At 49.4% G+C, this 16,517-nt stretch overlaps 1 protein-coding gene across 2 annotated transcripts in view; it reads right to left on the bottom strand.

Annotated features, from left to right (window-relative positions):
• The window catches only part of LOC146822466 (NACHT, LRR and PYD domains-containing protein 3-like), a 384,569-nt gene that overhangs the window by 149,663 nt on the left and 218,389 nt on the right, over positions 1-16,517 (bottom strand). The gene's annotated exons all lie outside the window — the stretch shown is intronic.

The raw sequence follows: 16,517 nt of genomic DNA, 5'->3' as shown, positions 1-16,517 counted from the left end.
GTGTTCTAGTACTGGGTCACAGAGGGCAGCCCACCCAGGTACAGTACAGATGCTTGGTGTTCTAGTACTGGGTCACAGAGGGCAGCCCACCCAGGTACAGTATGGATGCTTGGTGTTCTAGTACTGGGTCACAGAGGGCAGCCCACCCAGGTACAGCACGGATGCTTGGTGTTATAGTACTGGGTCACAGAGGGCAGCCCACCCAGGGACAGTACGGATGCTTGGTGTTATAGTACTGTGTCTCAGAGGGCAGCCCACCCAGGGACAGTATGGATGCTTGGTGTTATAGTACTGTGTCTCAGAGGGCAGCCCACCCAGGTACAGTACGGATGCTTGGTGTTATAGTACTGTGTCTCAGAGGGCAGCCCACCCAGGTACAGTACAGATGCTTGGTGTTCTAGTACTGGGTCACAGAGGGCAGCCCACCCAGGTACAGTACAGATGCTTGGTGTTCTAGTACTGGGTCACAGAGGGCAGCCCACCCAGGTACAGTACGGATGCTTGGTGTTCTAGTACTGGGTCACAGAGGGCAGCCCACCCAGGTACAGCACGGATGCTTGGTGTTATAGTACTGGGTTACAGAGGGCAGCCCACCCAGGGACAGTACGGATGCTTGGTGTCATAGTACTGGGTCTCAGAGGGCAGCCCGCCCAGGTACAGTACGGATGCTTGGTGTTATATTACTGGGTCACAGAGGGCAGCCCACCCAGGGACAGTACGGATGCTTGGTGTTATAGTCCTGGGCCTCAGAGGGCGGCCCACCCAGGTACAGTATGAATGCTTGGTGTTATAGTACTGGGTCACAGAGGGCAGCCCACCCAGGTACAGTACAGATGCTTGGTGTTCTAGTACTGGGTCACAGAGGGCAGCCCACCCAGGTACAGCACGGATGCTTGGTGTTATAGTACTGGGTCACAGAGGGCAGCCCACCCAGGGACAGTACGGATGCTTGGTGTCATAGTACTGGGTCTCAGAGGGCAGCCCACCCAGGTACAGTACGGATGCTTGGTGTTATATTACTGGGTCACAGAGGGCAGCCCACCCAGGGACAGTACAGATGCTTGGTGTTATAGTCCTGGGCCTCAGAGGGCGGCCCACCCAGGGACAGTACGGATGCTTGGTGTTATAGTACTGGGTCACAGAGGGCAGCCCACCCAGGTACAGTACAGATGCTTGGTGTTCTAGTACTGGGTCACAGAGGGCAGCCCACCCAGGTACAGCACGGATGCTTGGTGTTATAGTACTGGGTCACAGAGGGCAGCCCACCCAGGGACAGTACGGATGCTTGGTGTCATAGTACTGGGTCTCAGAGGGCAGCCCACCCAGGGACAGTACGGATGCTTGGTGTTATATTACTGGGTCACAGAGGGCAGCCCACCCAGGGACAGTACGGATGCTTGGTGTTATAGTCCTGGGCCTCAGAGGGCGGCCCACCCAGGGACAGTACGGATGCTTGGTGTTATAGTCCTGGGCCTCAGAGGGCGGCCCACCCAGGTACAGCACGGATGCTTGGTGTTATAGTACTGGGTCTCACAGAGGACAGCCCACCCAGGGACATTAAAATATAATGGACCACAGCACACATTAAAACACAACGATTGAAGGGTATCACTACATGAACTTCCCGGAGTGAACTCAGTGGTCCTACATAGGCAAATGTGTCTCTTTCCTACTCCAGGAAAGCCACCTTTAACATCCCAAAGACGGCCAATGCTACCCGGCAGTATCTGGCCTCGTAGAGTCATCTCATGGAGCCGACCCTAGCACTGCAAATATTGCTGAATATTCAGACTAGGAAGAGGAAGGCAGAGTCTGCTAGTAACTTACTCACCTAAAATGAGGTGCCTGTAGGTATTTTCCCTGGGGGCTTGTTGTGTGTCCCCCATTACAGGCATCTTGGGTCTCTCCATGAAGTACAGAGACAAGGAGTTGAGGGGACAGCACCAGGGCAGGGTGAGCCCCAGATAGGCACCCCCACTGCTGATGACAAAATAGGGATTGTTATTCTTACTGTTAATGCCAGATTGATCGATTCTTATTCTGTGCAAGGACCAGGTGTCCTAAGGTTGTGAAGGAGTCTCTTTGGGGAGAGAATTTATGTTTTCACATTTGTCTTATAGTCCGGGCCACTGGAATTATGCAGCAGGAGAGTGCCAAATTATGCAGCAGGTTTGAGTAAATTAATTGTGCAGCAAGAAAATATTATGTGGTGCAATGCAGGACATTTTGTGATGGTATCAATTCATCAATGTTATCATTTTTACACTAGTTAACTCTGTCTGGGCATGGATTGTACCCCATTAATACCAGTTTAACACCCCAATATAGCTATAATCAACCTACATTGGACTGGACAACCTTTGAAAAGGGCCTTCCACTGCTCACATATAGCTGCGTTTGTAGTAACTTTTGAACAGTTTGAGCTTGAAATGATTTATTTTATATCAGCATATTATGCAGGAGATGATGAAATATGTGGCAAATATGGCAAAAAACGCCTCAGAGGCACAATCGCATAATTCCAGTGGCCCTGGTGATAGTTTAACTGATTGCAGACCAGGCCACGCCCTGCGATCTAGAATAAGAGGCTGATTTGGATTCAGTAACAAGTTTCCTGGGATAAGATATCTGATATCTAGTGGTCTCTCTGTGACTGAAGCAACAATGTGCACAGGAGGACATGAGGAGGTTTGCCCTGTATTGGTTGATAAGAATGTTCATTTATTTACCAGCCTAGCACAGTTTCTGGATGTGAGCAATGAAGCTGCAGTGAGAAGGATGGAAGACAAGCGTTCTACACACAGACATCCTGAGCCAAGGATGACTCAGAAGTGCCCTGAAGTCTTTCTTGTGCTAAGATGCTATGCTGGCTAGCGGGGCTGTACGAAATACAAAATTAGCCACCTCTCTCAGCCCAGTCCTGTCCCCTCTTTTGCTGCCCCACCAGGGCCAGTTGTAGGACTTGTGGGGCCCGGGACAGAATAGGAACATGCGAGGCCCCTCTGAGATGTAACATCACAGGAAGTGATCATTGATTGACCATTACTGTTCTGGCATTGTTGAAGCCACACATCTCACCACTGAACTTCTCACCACTCTGCTTATGGCAGAACCAGCCTCTCTTACATCAACACCTCTTATCCATGCACTACCCTTTCCTCTCATTTCTCCCCAAATCTGTCAACTGGAAGAGTATAGATATGACAGCTAAGCAGAAACCATTGATAGAGTTTCTATCATGGAACGTAAATGGATTAAGGGGGGGGAGTCATAGGCGTGAGAGGATATTGCAATATCCAAAAGATTCTTCAGCCCAAGTTATTTTACTCCAAGAAACACATCTAACGGGGATGAGATGAGAGAGTTGTTTAAGAACAGGAGATGGGTGCAGAATATGGTATGCACAGAGCGGCAACTCACCATAATCCTGTTTAAAAAGAATCCTCAGATGGAGGTAGCTGAAAGCAGGGTGGATAGGGCTGGAAGGCGGGCAATTGTAAAAGTCAAATATGACCAACTATATACGGTAGTGGGCTATTATGGGCCCAATATTGATGACCCTATGCCTTTTAGTAACTGGTTTGCTGAATTGCGGGATTTCCCTGATCCGGTCATCGTGGCAGGGGATCTTAATGTGGTTCTTGATGACCACCTTCCACCAAAAGTAGGAGCATAATAAGTCAAGGGCACTAATAAAAACTACAATTAAGACCCTTGGATTGTGCGATATATGGGTTCTATGATAAGTGTTACTTTTAACAACAAGAAATATGGGCATCAGTCCAGAATAGAAAAAAAAAAAACAGTTACGAGAGGGGGACCCCAAAAAAAACGATGAAGGGCAGGCGGTAACGGGGTAAGTACAAAAATTCTAAAAGGAAAAGAGCCACCTCCCCAAGGTTCTATAAATGGGCCTGAAGGATAGGTCCCTGAATCCAGCGAACACTCAACTGGAGCAAAACGAACAGAAAAGTAAATGCATCAGACAGAGAATAGATATAAAAATATATTTTTAGTTTATTTTATTTTTTACACATAGGATATTTTCAAATATTTTTGGTTGATGTTTACATATACATACATTCGGTGTTCAATAATACAAACAACAAAATTATACGTCTAAAAAATATTAAATGTCCCACACATAGCTCAACTCATAAAGCAAACATTCATTCAACAAACATACTGCAAACCAATTCCGGTCAGGATGGAAAAAGCGTCCAGATATGATTATATGGGTGGTAAGCTCATGTCTCATCCAGATGTCAAAGGGCGATACTGTATGAACAAAGAGCCGAAAGTAGCTAAATACAAACAAGGTTAACATACCCGGTGCGGGTGTACAGAGTCAGTCCGCCACCAGGCCCACAGTTTATGTTACACCGAACGCACAGATCCTGTAAAGGGCATATAGGAACTACACGACAATGCACTACACTTTCCTGTCATTTCTCTCCAAATTTGTCAACTGGAACTGCCAGTGCCTGGATACTCTCATGGGAGACCAGAAGCACTCTACAAATTGACTGATTGAAATGGTTCTGCCCCATGTACGTTCACGTCTCCTTTTACATCCCTCCAAGTCCTTTTATCTTTTCTCACTGCTTCTGCCCCTCTCACACCAACCTCTCTCCTCCAGGCTCTACTCTTCTCATCTCTCCACAGCCTGTCACTTTTACTTGTGGATTTCGTCTCTTTTATCTCTTAGCTACGTCTCTTCTCTTCCTGGTTCTGTCTCTCTTATATCCACCTCTCTCCTCCATAATCTACTCTTGACTTTATTCGTTAGTTCTTTCATTTGTCTTACAACCTTTATATTCCCCTCTCCCTCCATTCCCTCCTCCTCACTCTTGTCCTTCATCCTAGGTGAGTACTGCCTATTGTGACGCAATGTGATTAATTCTTTTGCTCTGAGCCTTGCAGGGATCCCTGCTTTTCATTCACACGGGGCAGGGCTCACTTCACACTTCAGGGCACTTCAGGTGATCGCTGTTATCTCCTCTAAGCGCTGTTCTCATGCAGATGCAGCGATTAGATATAGGGAGGCCTCTCAGCCCATGGCTTTGGGGCCCAGGGAAGGGCCAGCTCTGCACCACCGCTGCCCCCTCAGCCTTGCAATAATGGAGTCATTTAATACGGGCTGTACTGGTGAGGGGCCCTGTGGTTGTGAGCAGGATCGGGCCCTGGCAGCTTCCCACACTGCCCATGTCTAGCGCCGGCACTGGCTCGACCTGCCCCCGCTAGCAGGATCGGGCCCTGGCAGCTTCCCACACTGCCCATGTCTAGCGCCGGCACTGGCTCGACCTGCCCCCGCTAGCAGGATCTGGCCCTGGCAGCTGCCCACACTGCCCATGTCTAGCGCCGGCACTGACTCTGGCTCGACCTGCCCCCGCTAGCAGGATCGGGCCCTGGCAGCTTCCCACACTGCCCATGTCTAGCGCCGGCACTGACTTTGGCTCGACCTGCCCCCGCTAGCAGGATCTGGCCCTGGCAGCTGCCCACACTGCCCATGTCTAGCGCCGGCACTGGCTCGACCTGCCCCCGCTAGCAGGATCGGGCCCTGGCAGCTGCCCACACTGCCCATGTCTAGTGCCGGCACTGACTCTGGCTCGACCTGCCCCCGCTAGCAGGATCGGGCCCTGGCAGCTTCCCACACTGCCCATGTCTAGTGCCGGCACTGACTCTGGCTTGACCTGCCCCCGCTAGCAGGATCGGGCCCTGGCAGCTTCCCACACTGCCCATGTCTAGCGCCGGCACTGGCTCGACCTGCCCCCGCTAGCAGGATCGGGCCCTGGCAGCTGCCCACACTGCCCATGTCTAGCGCCGGCACTGGCTCGACCTGCCCCCGCTAGCAGGATCGGGCCCTGGCAGCTTCCCACACTGCCCATGTCTAGTGCCGGCACTGACTCTGGCTCGACCTGCCCCCGCTAGCAGGATCGGGCCCTGGCAGCTTCCCACACTGCCCATGTCTAGTGCCGGCACTGACTCTGGCTCGACCTGCCCCCGCTAGCAGGATCGGGCCCTGGCAGCTTCCCACACTGCCCATGTCTAGCGCCGGCACTGGCTCGACCTGCCCCCGCTAGCAGGATCGGGCCCTGGCAGCTGCCCACACTGCCCATGTCTAGCGCCGGCACTGACTCTGGCTCGACCTGCCCCCGCTAGCAGGATCGGGCCCTGGCAGCTTCCCACACTGCCCATGTCTAGCGCCGGCACCGGCCCTGCCCCCGCTTGCCTCTCCTTTCAACTACTTCTAACTGCAAAGGGGGACGGAGCGGAGTTACGTAATTTGTGTATTGGAGTTACATACTCTTCGGAGCTCCGCTAGGCACATTGCTTGACCTGATTACACTGTAAGAAGTGTTAATGTAGTAACATCACATTTCAACACGGCTGGCACTCACAGCATTGGGTGCAAGTGGAACTTTTCGCCATGACTGCAGCTCACTCAGGGCGCAGTCAACTTTGTTCACAAGAACGTGTTCGGCCTGTCTTGCAGTGTTTTCCTATTAAATCGCTTTTTTTTTTATTGTATTCATTTGTGATTAGGTAACAAACAGGAGAGACACAAAAAAAAGGGGCCAAATATATTGGCATTTACGAAAGAGTAACACGCGTTTGGTTATTCGAATTCGTTAACATCAAAATCCAGTGGATTGTATTATTACCCGTCATGCAATGGACATGTAGGTCAAATTTTAAGAATCGTGTACACAATACAAGTATAATTTGTAAAAAGTTTTTAATCAATCAGAGATTATTTTCTACATCACTGTCAAGGTAATTCATTGCTTTTTTATAATGTTCAATTTTAATTACATCTATGTCAAGCAGCCTTCGACAGGAGTCAGGACTGAAGCCCTGTGAAGCGCGAGGCTCGGACACTGAGGCTTGCTGGCGGTTTACAGCGGGTCCGCCAGCTGAGCTGTCTCCAGTGACATCTCTACACCCTGGTGGCTGTCTCGCATCGATGGATGCTCTCTCAGAAACAAGGAAAACCCAAGGGCATCAAGGTCCCAAGGGCGCATGCATCTTCAAAGGAGCAAAGGTCCCTTACTCACAAGATAGTACTATATAAACACAAGGAAGCACAATGAAGACACAAGGAAGCACAATGAAGACACAAGGAAGCACAATGAAGACACAAGGAAGTACAATGAAGACACAAGGAAGCACAATGAAGACACAAGGAAGCACAATGAAGACACAAGGAAGCACAATGAAGTCCAAGTAAAATGTGCAAATGGACAATGATAAATGTTTCAGTTACAAATCAATAGCACATCAGTAGAGTGGGGGAAAAAACACAAAGGAAGTCAGAAGACTTCCAACCTCAGGCGTTATTTCATGTGACGAAAATGAAAACTCATGCACATATAAAATATACATCAACACTCTGGGTCATGGGACTAAGGCAGACGACATTTCGATCCCCTACATCATTTAGGGGTCATCATCAGGGCATAAAGGGAATATGCTACTTACCAGTATGCATCTGTTCTTGGCATGTAGAGCTGCAGAGCCACACACTTAGGATAAGATCGCCATCTGGTGTTGGGCTCTGATGCTTGCAGGTTGTTGTTGTCTTCGGAAGAAGTCTTTGGTCACGAGATAGGTGACTCCTCCCTTGGACTACAGTGCGCATGGGCATCCACTCCATCCTCAGATTGTTTTTCGCCATGATGGGAAATGATGGAGTTTGTAAAAAAGAAAAGGATGTCCATGTGTAATGTCTAAGTAAGACAATGCTGGAACAGATACAGGTCCCGGGGAGGTGGGTGGGCGTGTGTGGCTCTGCAGCTCTACATGCCAAGAACAGATGCATACTGGCAAGTAGCATATTCCATTTGAGGCATATGAGCTGCAGATCACACACTTAGGATAGACTATATAGCAGTGTCTCTCCTAGCGGTGGTCACCTGTATCAGTTACAGCAGTTTGGAATAAAGTTTTAAGGACAGCCTGACCCACAGAAGCTTGTTGTTTTGCTTGCACGTCAACACAGTAGTGTTTAGTGAAGGTGTGTGTTGTAGACCATGTGGCTGCCTTACAAATATCTTCTAAGGGAATGTTCCTAAGAATGCCATGGAAGCCCCTATTTTACGTGTGGAGTGTGCTCTAGGGAGAATTGTTAATGTGCGTTTAGCCTTGTGGTAGCATATTTGGATACATTTAACTATCCACCTGGCTATCCCGGATTTGGAAATGGGGTTGCCTTTATGTGGTGGAGCAACAAACAATTGTTTGGTTTTGCGGAATGATTTGGTTCTGTCAATGTAATATAAAAATAAAGCAGGGCTCTTTTAACGTCTAAGGTATGAAGAGCTCTTTCAGCTACCGAGTACGGATTTGGGAAGAACACTGGTAGCTTGACTGATTGGTTAAAATGCAACGGAGATATGACTTTTGGCAGGAATTTAGGATTTGTTCTAAGAACCACTTGGTTACGGTGTAGTTGTAGGAATGGTTCTTGTATGGTTAAAGCCTGGATTTCACTTACCCTTCTGAGGGATGTGATAACTATAAGGAAAGCCACTTTCCATGTGAGGAAATGTAGTTCGCATTTATGCAGAGGTTCAAATGGGAGTCCCATGAGCCTTCTAAGAACAATATTTAGGTTCCACACTGGAGAGGGTGGTAATCTGGGAGGAATAATCCTCTTAAGGCCTTCCATGAAGGCTTTGATCGCAGGCACTCTAAATAATGACAAGTGTTGTCGATTTTGTAAGTAGGCTGCCAATGCTGCTAGGTGGAGACGTATGGATGAGTACGCTAAATTACATCTTTGCAAGTGTAGTAAGTAGCAAATGATGTTCTGGATGGATGCATCCAGTGGGCGTATATCATTGTTTGTGCAGTAAATGGCAAATCATTTCCATTTTGCAGCGTAGCAGGCTCTAGTGGTAGGCCGTCTGGCCTCTTTTATAATATTCATTCAGTCTGGTGGTAGGTTGAGGTAACCGAACTCTAGGACTTCAGGAGCCATATCACTAGATTCAGTTCACCTGGATCTGGGTGTCTTATTTCTCCATGGTTCTGGGTCATTAAGGACGGGGAGAGATGCAGTTTTTGGTGTGGAACTAGAGAGTTCCAGCAGTGTTGTGAAGCAGGGCTGGCTTGCCCATGTGGGAGCTACTAGTATCAGCTTGAGAGACTGTTGCCTGAGCTTGCGTACCACGAATGGAATGAGTGGGAGAGGCGGAAAAGCGTACGCAAATCTGCCTGACCAGTTCATCCACAGCGCATTGCCCTTCGACTGTGGGTGGGGAAACCTGGCGGTGAAGGTTGGGCATTTTGCGTTTTCGTGTGTGGCGAACAGGTCTATGTCTGCTTGGCCCCATTTTTGGAAGAAGGGGAGTAGGACTTGTGGGTGTAATTCCCATTCGTGAATCTGTTGGGTTTGTCGACTCAACAGGTCGGCAATCTGATTGTGAACTCCTGGAAGGTGTTCTGCTAGCAGGTATATGTTCTGGGGAATGGCCCATCTCCAAATGGTCTGTGCGAGCTGGGACAGCTGGAGAGAATGTGTGCCCCCTTGTTTCTGTATGTAATACATGGCTGTTATGTTGTCTGTCCGGATGAGGACAGTCTTGTTCTTTAGATGTAATTGGAATGATTTCAATGCTGGGAACACTGCCAGTAGTTCCAGGTAATTGATATGGAGCACTTTCTGTTGAGTGGTCCATTTGCCCTGAGTGGTGTGTCCTAGAAGATGGGCTCCCCATCCCGTGAGAGATGCGTCGGTTGTCAGCACTATTTGTGGAAGAGGCTCTAAGAACGGCCGCCCTTTGGACAGGTTTTGAATATGCTACTTACCAGTATGCATCTGTTCTTGGCATGTAGGGCTGCTGACATTCATATCTGTGCATAGATCGCCGCCTAGTGTTGGGTCCGGATGTTTGCACGTTGTTGTCCTGGAAGAGTCTTCGAAGTATCCTTGGATAGGTGACTCCTCCCCTGGACTACAGTGCGCATGGGCATCCCCTCCATCCTCAGATTGTTTTTCGCCATTGTGGCAGTGATGGAGTAGATACAGAAAGTGATGACCATGCTTTACAGCAATTCTGAGAGCTGCAGCTGCGACAGGCGCCGGGGAGGAGGGAGGGCGATATGAATGTCAGCAGCCCTACATGCCAAGAACAGATGCATACTGGTAAGTAGCATATTCAGTTCGAGGCATGTGGGCTGCTGAATTCATATCTGTGCATAGAATGTATAGCAGTGCCCTCTATTAGCGGCGGCTACCCGTGCCAGCTGCAGCGGTCTGAAAAAGAGTTTTTAGAACAGCCTGTCCTACAGCTGCCTGCTGTTTTGACTGCACATCTACACAATAGTGTTTAGTAAAAGTGTGTGTAGTGGACCATGTGGCTGCTCTGCATATATCATGCAGGGGAATATTTCCTAGAAAAGCCATGGAAGCCCCTAGCTTACGTGTTGAGTGGGCTCGTGGTGGAATAGTTAATGTGCGTTTTGCCTTTTGATAACAGATTTGAATACACTTAACTATCCATCTGGCTATCCCTGCTTTGGAGATGGCGTTACCTTTGTGGTGCGGGGCAAAGGCAACGAACAGTTGTTTTGTCTTCCTGAAGGGTTTAGTCCTGTCGATGTAGTACATGAGGGCCCTTCGTACATCTAGTGTGTGGAGTGCCCTTTCTGCGACAGTTTGCGGGTTTTGGAAGAAAACGGGCAGTTCGATAGTCTGATTCATGTGGAACTGCGATATTACTTTGGGCATGAATTTTGGGTTGGTACGTAGTACGACCCTGTTGGCATGAACCTGTATAAATGGCTCTTGAACGGTTAGTGCCTGGAGTTCACTAACTCTTCTTAAGGAAGTGATCGCTACCAGGAAAGCTACTTTCCAGGTGAGGAACTGAATCTCGCATGAGTGTAGAGGTTCAAAGGGTGGACCCATTAGGCGTGTGAGGACCAGGTTGAGGTTCCACATCGGAGCCGGTGGGTGACTAGGTGGAATGACTCGTTTGAGTCCTTCCAAGAATGCTTTGATGGCAGGCACTCTGAATAGAGAGAGGTGCTGCCTGGTTTGCAGATAGGCTGATATTGCAGTCAAATGGACACGTATAGAGGTGTACGCCAGATTGCATCGGTATAGGTGTAATAGGTAGCAGATGATGTTTTGGATGGATGCGTCCAGCGGGTTAATGTCATTATTACTGCAATAAATGACTAACCTTTTCCATTTGACTGCATAGCAAGCTCTTGTAGTGGGTCTTCTGGCCTCCTTGATGATGTCCATACAGTCAGGTGGCAGGTTGAGATAGCCAAACTCTAGGACTTCAGGAGCCAGATTGCCAGGTTCAGCTGTTGCGGATCTGGGTGCTGAATCTCTCCATGGTTCTGCGTCAAATGAGCGGGTTTGATCCGCAGCCTTTGATGCGGCACCACGGAAAGTTCGAGGAAGGTGGTGTACCATGGCTGGCGTGCCCACGTAGGAGCAACTAGGACGAGTGTCAGGGAGTGTTGTCTGAGTTTGCGAGCCACCAGCGGTATCAGTGGCGCTGGGGGAAAAGCGTACGCAAATCTGCCGGACCAGTTCATCCATATCGCATTGCCCTGCGACTGCGGATGTGGGAACCTGGCGGCAAAGCTTTGGCATTTTGCGTTTTCGCTTGTGGCGAACAGGTCTATCTCCGGATGACCCCACTGCTGGAAGTACGGCTGGAGTACTGATGGGTGCAACTCCCACTCGTGCATCTGGTGGCTGTGTCTGCTGAGCAGATCCGCCATCTGGTTGTCCTTGCCGGGGAGGTGTTCCGCCATGAGGAACATGTTCCTCTGAATGGCCCACTTCCACATGCTCTGAGCCAGATGAGACAACTGTGGAGAGTGCGTTCCTCCCTGCTTCTGTATGTAGTACATTGCGGTCATGTTGTCCGTCCGGATCAACACGACCTTGTTGCACAGATGTACTTTGAATGCCTTCATGGCTAGTAAGATTGCCATCAGTTCCAGAAGGTTGATGTGCATCTTCTTCTGTTGTGTCGTCCATAGTCCCTGCACTGTGTAGTGGAGTACATGAGCTCCCCATCCCTGGAGAGACGCGTCCGCTGTCAGTACTATTTGTGGAACAGGCTCTTGGAACGGTCGGCCCTTGCAAAGGTTTTGTGGAGTCCACCAATGCAGAGAGTTGTATGCCCGACCGCTCACCAACACTAGGTCTTTTAGCTGTCCTTGAGCCTGGTTCCACTGACGTGCTAGGCACTCCTGAAGCGGGCGCATATGTAATCTCGCGTGTGGGACTATGAAGATGCAGGAGGCCATCATGCCTATCAACTGCATGAACACTCGCGCTTGAAGTGAGTGTTTGGGTTTGAATTTGGAGATCAGCAGTTGCATGCTGTTGATCCTCACTAAATTTGGCTGAGCTGTGGCCGCCAGAGTGTCTATAGTCGCACCTAGGTACTGTTGTATGTGTGCGGGCTGGAGATGGGACTTTGGGTAATTTAGTGAGAATCCCAGACTGTGAAGAAGGTGAATGGTGCGGGACATGTGGCTGGCACATTGCTGGGCTGACTTCGCTTGAACGAGCCAGTCGTCCAGGTAGGGGTAGACGTGTATGTGCTGCCTCCGTAGATGTGCTGCCACCGTAGCTAGGCACTTCGTGAAAACCCTGGGCGCTGTTGTCACGCCGAAGGGGAGGATTTTGAACTGGTAATGCTGACCCTGAACAGTAAACCTGAGGTATTTTTTGTGTGAGGGGTGAATGGGGATGTGGAAATACGCATCCTTGAGGTCCAGCGTGGCTAGGAAGTCTCCCTGCTTGAGAAGCGGAAGGGCCTGCTGGAGAGTGAGCATGTGAAAGTGCTCTGAAAGAATGTACCTGTTCAGGGGTCTTAGGTCTAATATAGGTCTGAGTGACCCGTCCTTTTTTGGTATCAAGAAGTAGAGGGAGTACACTCCCGTGCCCTGCTAATGGACGGGTACGACCTCTATAGCGCCTTTTAAAAGCATACTTTGCACCTCCTGCTGTAAGAGCGTTAAGTGCTCTGAGGACATAGGACGGTTTCTTGGCGGTATTATGGGTGGAGTGGAGGTTAACTCTAGACAGTAACCGTATTTGACAATATCTTTGACCCACCTGTCCGTGGTGATGGAGTTCCACGTGGACAGGAACCTTTGTAGCCTTCCCCCGACAGGTGTTATGTGGTCGGGAGGAAGGGAGAGGGCGTCACTGCTTGTTTTTGGGGGAGGACCTGGTGTTGCCGTAGCCGCGTCCTCTGCCCTTTGTACTGGAGCCACGATATCCACCTCGGGTGTTTTTATCGTAGGTGGTCTGTGTATTGCCTTTGTTATACGTTTGTTGTGACCCCTGTCCTCTACCTGCTCCCTTGTTTCCGGGGCGACGAAAGGAGCCGCTCCGAAAGGACTGAGTCTGGAGGGCGCCCATGGACTTTGCAGTGTCCGTGTCCTTTTTGATCTTTTCAAGGGTGGTGTGAACCTCCGGGCCGAATAAATAGTCGGGGTTGACAGGCTGGTTGAGTATATTGTTTTGTACCTCAGGCTTGAATCCAGAGGTTCGTAACCAGGCATGGCGTCGCAGCATGACGCTTGTGTTTATGGCCCTGGCAGGGATGTATGACGTTACAACGCACACTTTTACAACGCATGCACTTACAACGCATTTTTTACAACGCATAATCCATTACAACGCATGACATTACAACGCATGACACTACAACGCATTTTTAAAAAATACCTTTACAACGCATTGCCATTACAACGCATACTACCTTTACAACGCATACCATTACAACGCATTATATTAAATTACATTTAAGGTAAGTATTAGATAGTATAGGGGTAAAAATTACTATTCTAACTCCAGGGGGTGCAACAGTAGGGTAAGTGTTGGATAGTATAGGGGTAAAAATTACTATTCTAACTTCAGGGGGTGCAACAGTAGGGTAAGTGTTGGATAGTATAGGGGTAAAAATTACTATTCTAACTCCAGGGGGTGCATCAGTAGGGTAAGTGTTGGATAGTATAGGGGTAAAAATTACTATTCTAACTCCAGGGGGGTGCATCAGTAGGGTAAGTGTTGGATAGTATAGGGGTAAAAATTACTATTCTAACTCCAGGGGGTGCATCAGTAGGGTAAGTGTTGGATAGTATAGGGGTAAAAATTACTATTCTAACTCCAGGGGGTGCATCAGTAGGGTAAGTGTTGGATAGTATAGGGGTAAAAATTACTATTCTAACTCCAGGGGGTGCAGCAGTAGGGTAAGTGTTGGATAGTATAGGGGTAAAAATTACTATTCTAACTCCAGGGGGTGCATCAGTAGGGTAAGTGTTGGATAGTATAGGGGTAAAAATTACTATTCTAACTCCAGGGGGTGCATCAGTAGGGTAAGTGTTGGATAGTATAGGGGTAAAAATTACTATTCTAACTCCAGGGGGTGCAACAGTAGGGTAAGTGTTGGATAGTATAGGGGTAAAAATTACTATTCTAACTCCAGGGGGTGCATCAGTAGGGTAAGTGTTGGATAGTATAGGGGTAAAAATTACTATTCTAACTCCAGGGGGTGCATCAGTAGGGTAAGTGTTGGATAGTATAGGGGTAAAAATTACTATTCTAACTCCAGGGGGTGCATCAGTAGGGTAAGTGTTGGATAGTATAGGGGTAAAAATTACTATTCTAACTCCAGGGGGTGCATCAGTAGGGTAAGTGTTGGATAGTATAGGGGTAAAAATTACTATTCTAACTCCAGGGGGTGCAACAGTAGGGTAAGTGTTGGATAGTGTAGTGTAATATTATGCGTTGTAATGGTATGCGTTGTAATGGTAGTATGCGTTGTAATGGAATGCGTTGTAAAGGTAGTTTTTAAAAATGCGTTGTAGTGTCATGCGTTGTAATGTCATGCGTTGTAATGGATTATGCGTTGTAAAAAATGCGTTGTAAAGGTAGTGCGTTGTAAAAGTTGCGTTGTAAAGGTTGTTCCCCCCCTGGCAGCTGTGTCAGCGGCATCTAGTGCACACTTGATGGAAGCATTTGTGAGTAGCTGTCCCTCTCTGATGAGAATTTCTGCGCCTTCCTTGAACTGGTCAGGGAGATGTTGGAATAGTTGCTCCAGTGTGTCATAGTGCGCTCTATCATAGCGAGCAAGGAGCGCTTGAGTGTTGGCTATGCGCCATATGTTGGCAGCTTGGGCGGCAACTCGCTTGCCAGAGGTCTCTAACACTTTGGACTCTTTGTCCGGGGGAGGAGCGTCACCTGTCGTTTGCGAGTGTGCCCTCTTGCGAGCATTCGCTACGACAATGGAGTCTAGTGGTAATTGGCCTCTGATGTAAGTAGGGTCCCCAGGTGCTGATCGGTATTTCTTATCAATCCTGGGGTTTATCACTCGTGCCCTGGTGGGTTCCTTGAAAATGTCCTTGGCTGGTTTGAGGACTCCTTTCAACATGGGCAGAGTCTTTACATGCCGTTCGGAGGATGCGAAAGTGTCCATAAGAAAGTCATCTTCGATGGTGTCAGAGTGAAGCTGCACCCCATGGTTATTGGCAGCACGTTCGATAAGAGCGTTGAAGGCTGCAGTATCCTCTGTGGGAGATGTTTTTGCCCCATAGAGTTGCGGGTCCTGTGCATCGAGAGGTGCACCTGGGTCCACTGGGTCGCCCCAAGTGTGATCAGGGTCCTGCTGGTCATCAGGGTCCATGTCTCCACGGTAGGGGATTTGGTCCTCCATGTAGTCCTCCAACGCATCCGTGTCGGAGTGTGTGGGAGAGAATAACTGTGGTTCCTGGTAGGATGAGTGGAAAGGTTCATAAAGGGCAGGTTCTGAGTCTACAGGCAGCTTCCTTTTTAGTGGGATCCTGAAAGGGTCCAACGGTGGTTCCGAAGTTATTCTCCGCTCGTGGAGAATCATTCTGCCAGTGTTGGCGTCGATGACACGTGCCGGAGACGTCTCGGTAGGTGTACTCGTGGACTGGGCGACCCGTGTCCTGAGTTGGAATATTTTCGGGATTGTAGACGGAGGCAAGCCAAAGGTAATGTTGGCTGGCACCGAAGAGGCTGCCGGAGCGTCGATCGGTCCGGAACCCGACGGGTCCTGGAGGGCAGTCTTGGTTTTGCTGCTTTGTGCCACAAAGGGTCGCGTTTGGAGCGCCTTTGAGGCTTTTGCACCGACCAGGTTCGTAGAGGCAGCCGTGGACTTTTTCGGCGCCGGTGGTTCATCGAGTCGAGGTGAGGAAATGACCGTCGACGTTTTCGATGCGTGAGGCTTTGGTGTTGTCGAGGGAGCGATGCGAGACGTAGCAGGCAGTGCGGTCCTCGGTGTCGGTGGCGTCGGCGCCGGGAGTTGAGCAGGTTTGTTGGCGCCGAAGGCCTTTTTCCGTACGTCGACTCCGACGTCGCCCGCTTCAAGTTCGGCACCGAAGTCTCTCTTGGGGCGCTCGGTGCCGACGCGTTTCACTGGCGTCGAAGGCGTGGGAGGCCTCGATCCGACTAGCGCCACTTTCGGTTTCGGTTTCGTTTGAACCGGTACTGCTTTCGGTTTCGG

Source organism: Triturus cristatus, chromosome 6, assembly GCF_964204655.1.
Source record: "Triturus cristatus chromosome 6, aTriCri1.1, whole genome shotgun sequence".
Classification (NCBI taxonomy): Eukaryota; Metazoa; Chordata; class Amphibia; order Caudata; family Salamandridae; genus Triturus; species Triturus cristatus.
The sequence above is the reverse complement of the archived record's forward strand: the minus strand, read 5'-3'. Positions and strand labels throughout refer to the sequence as shown.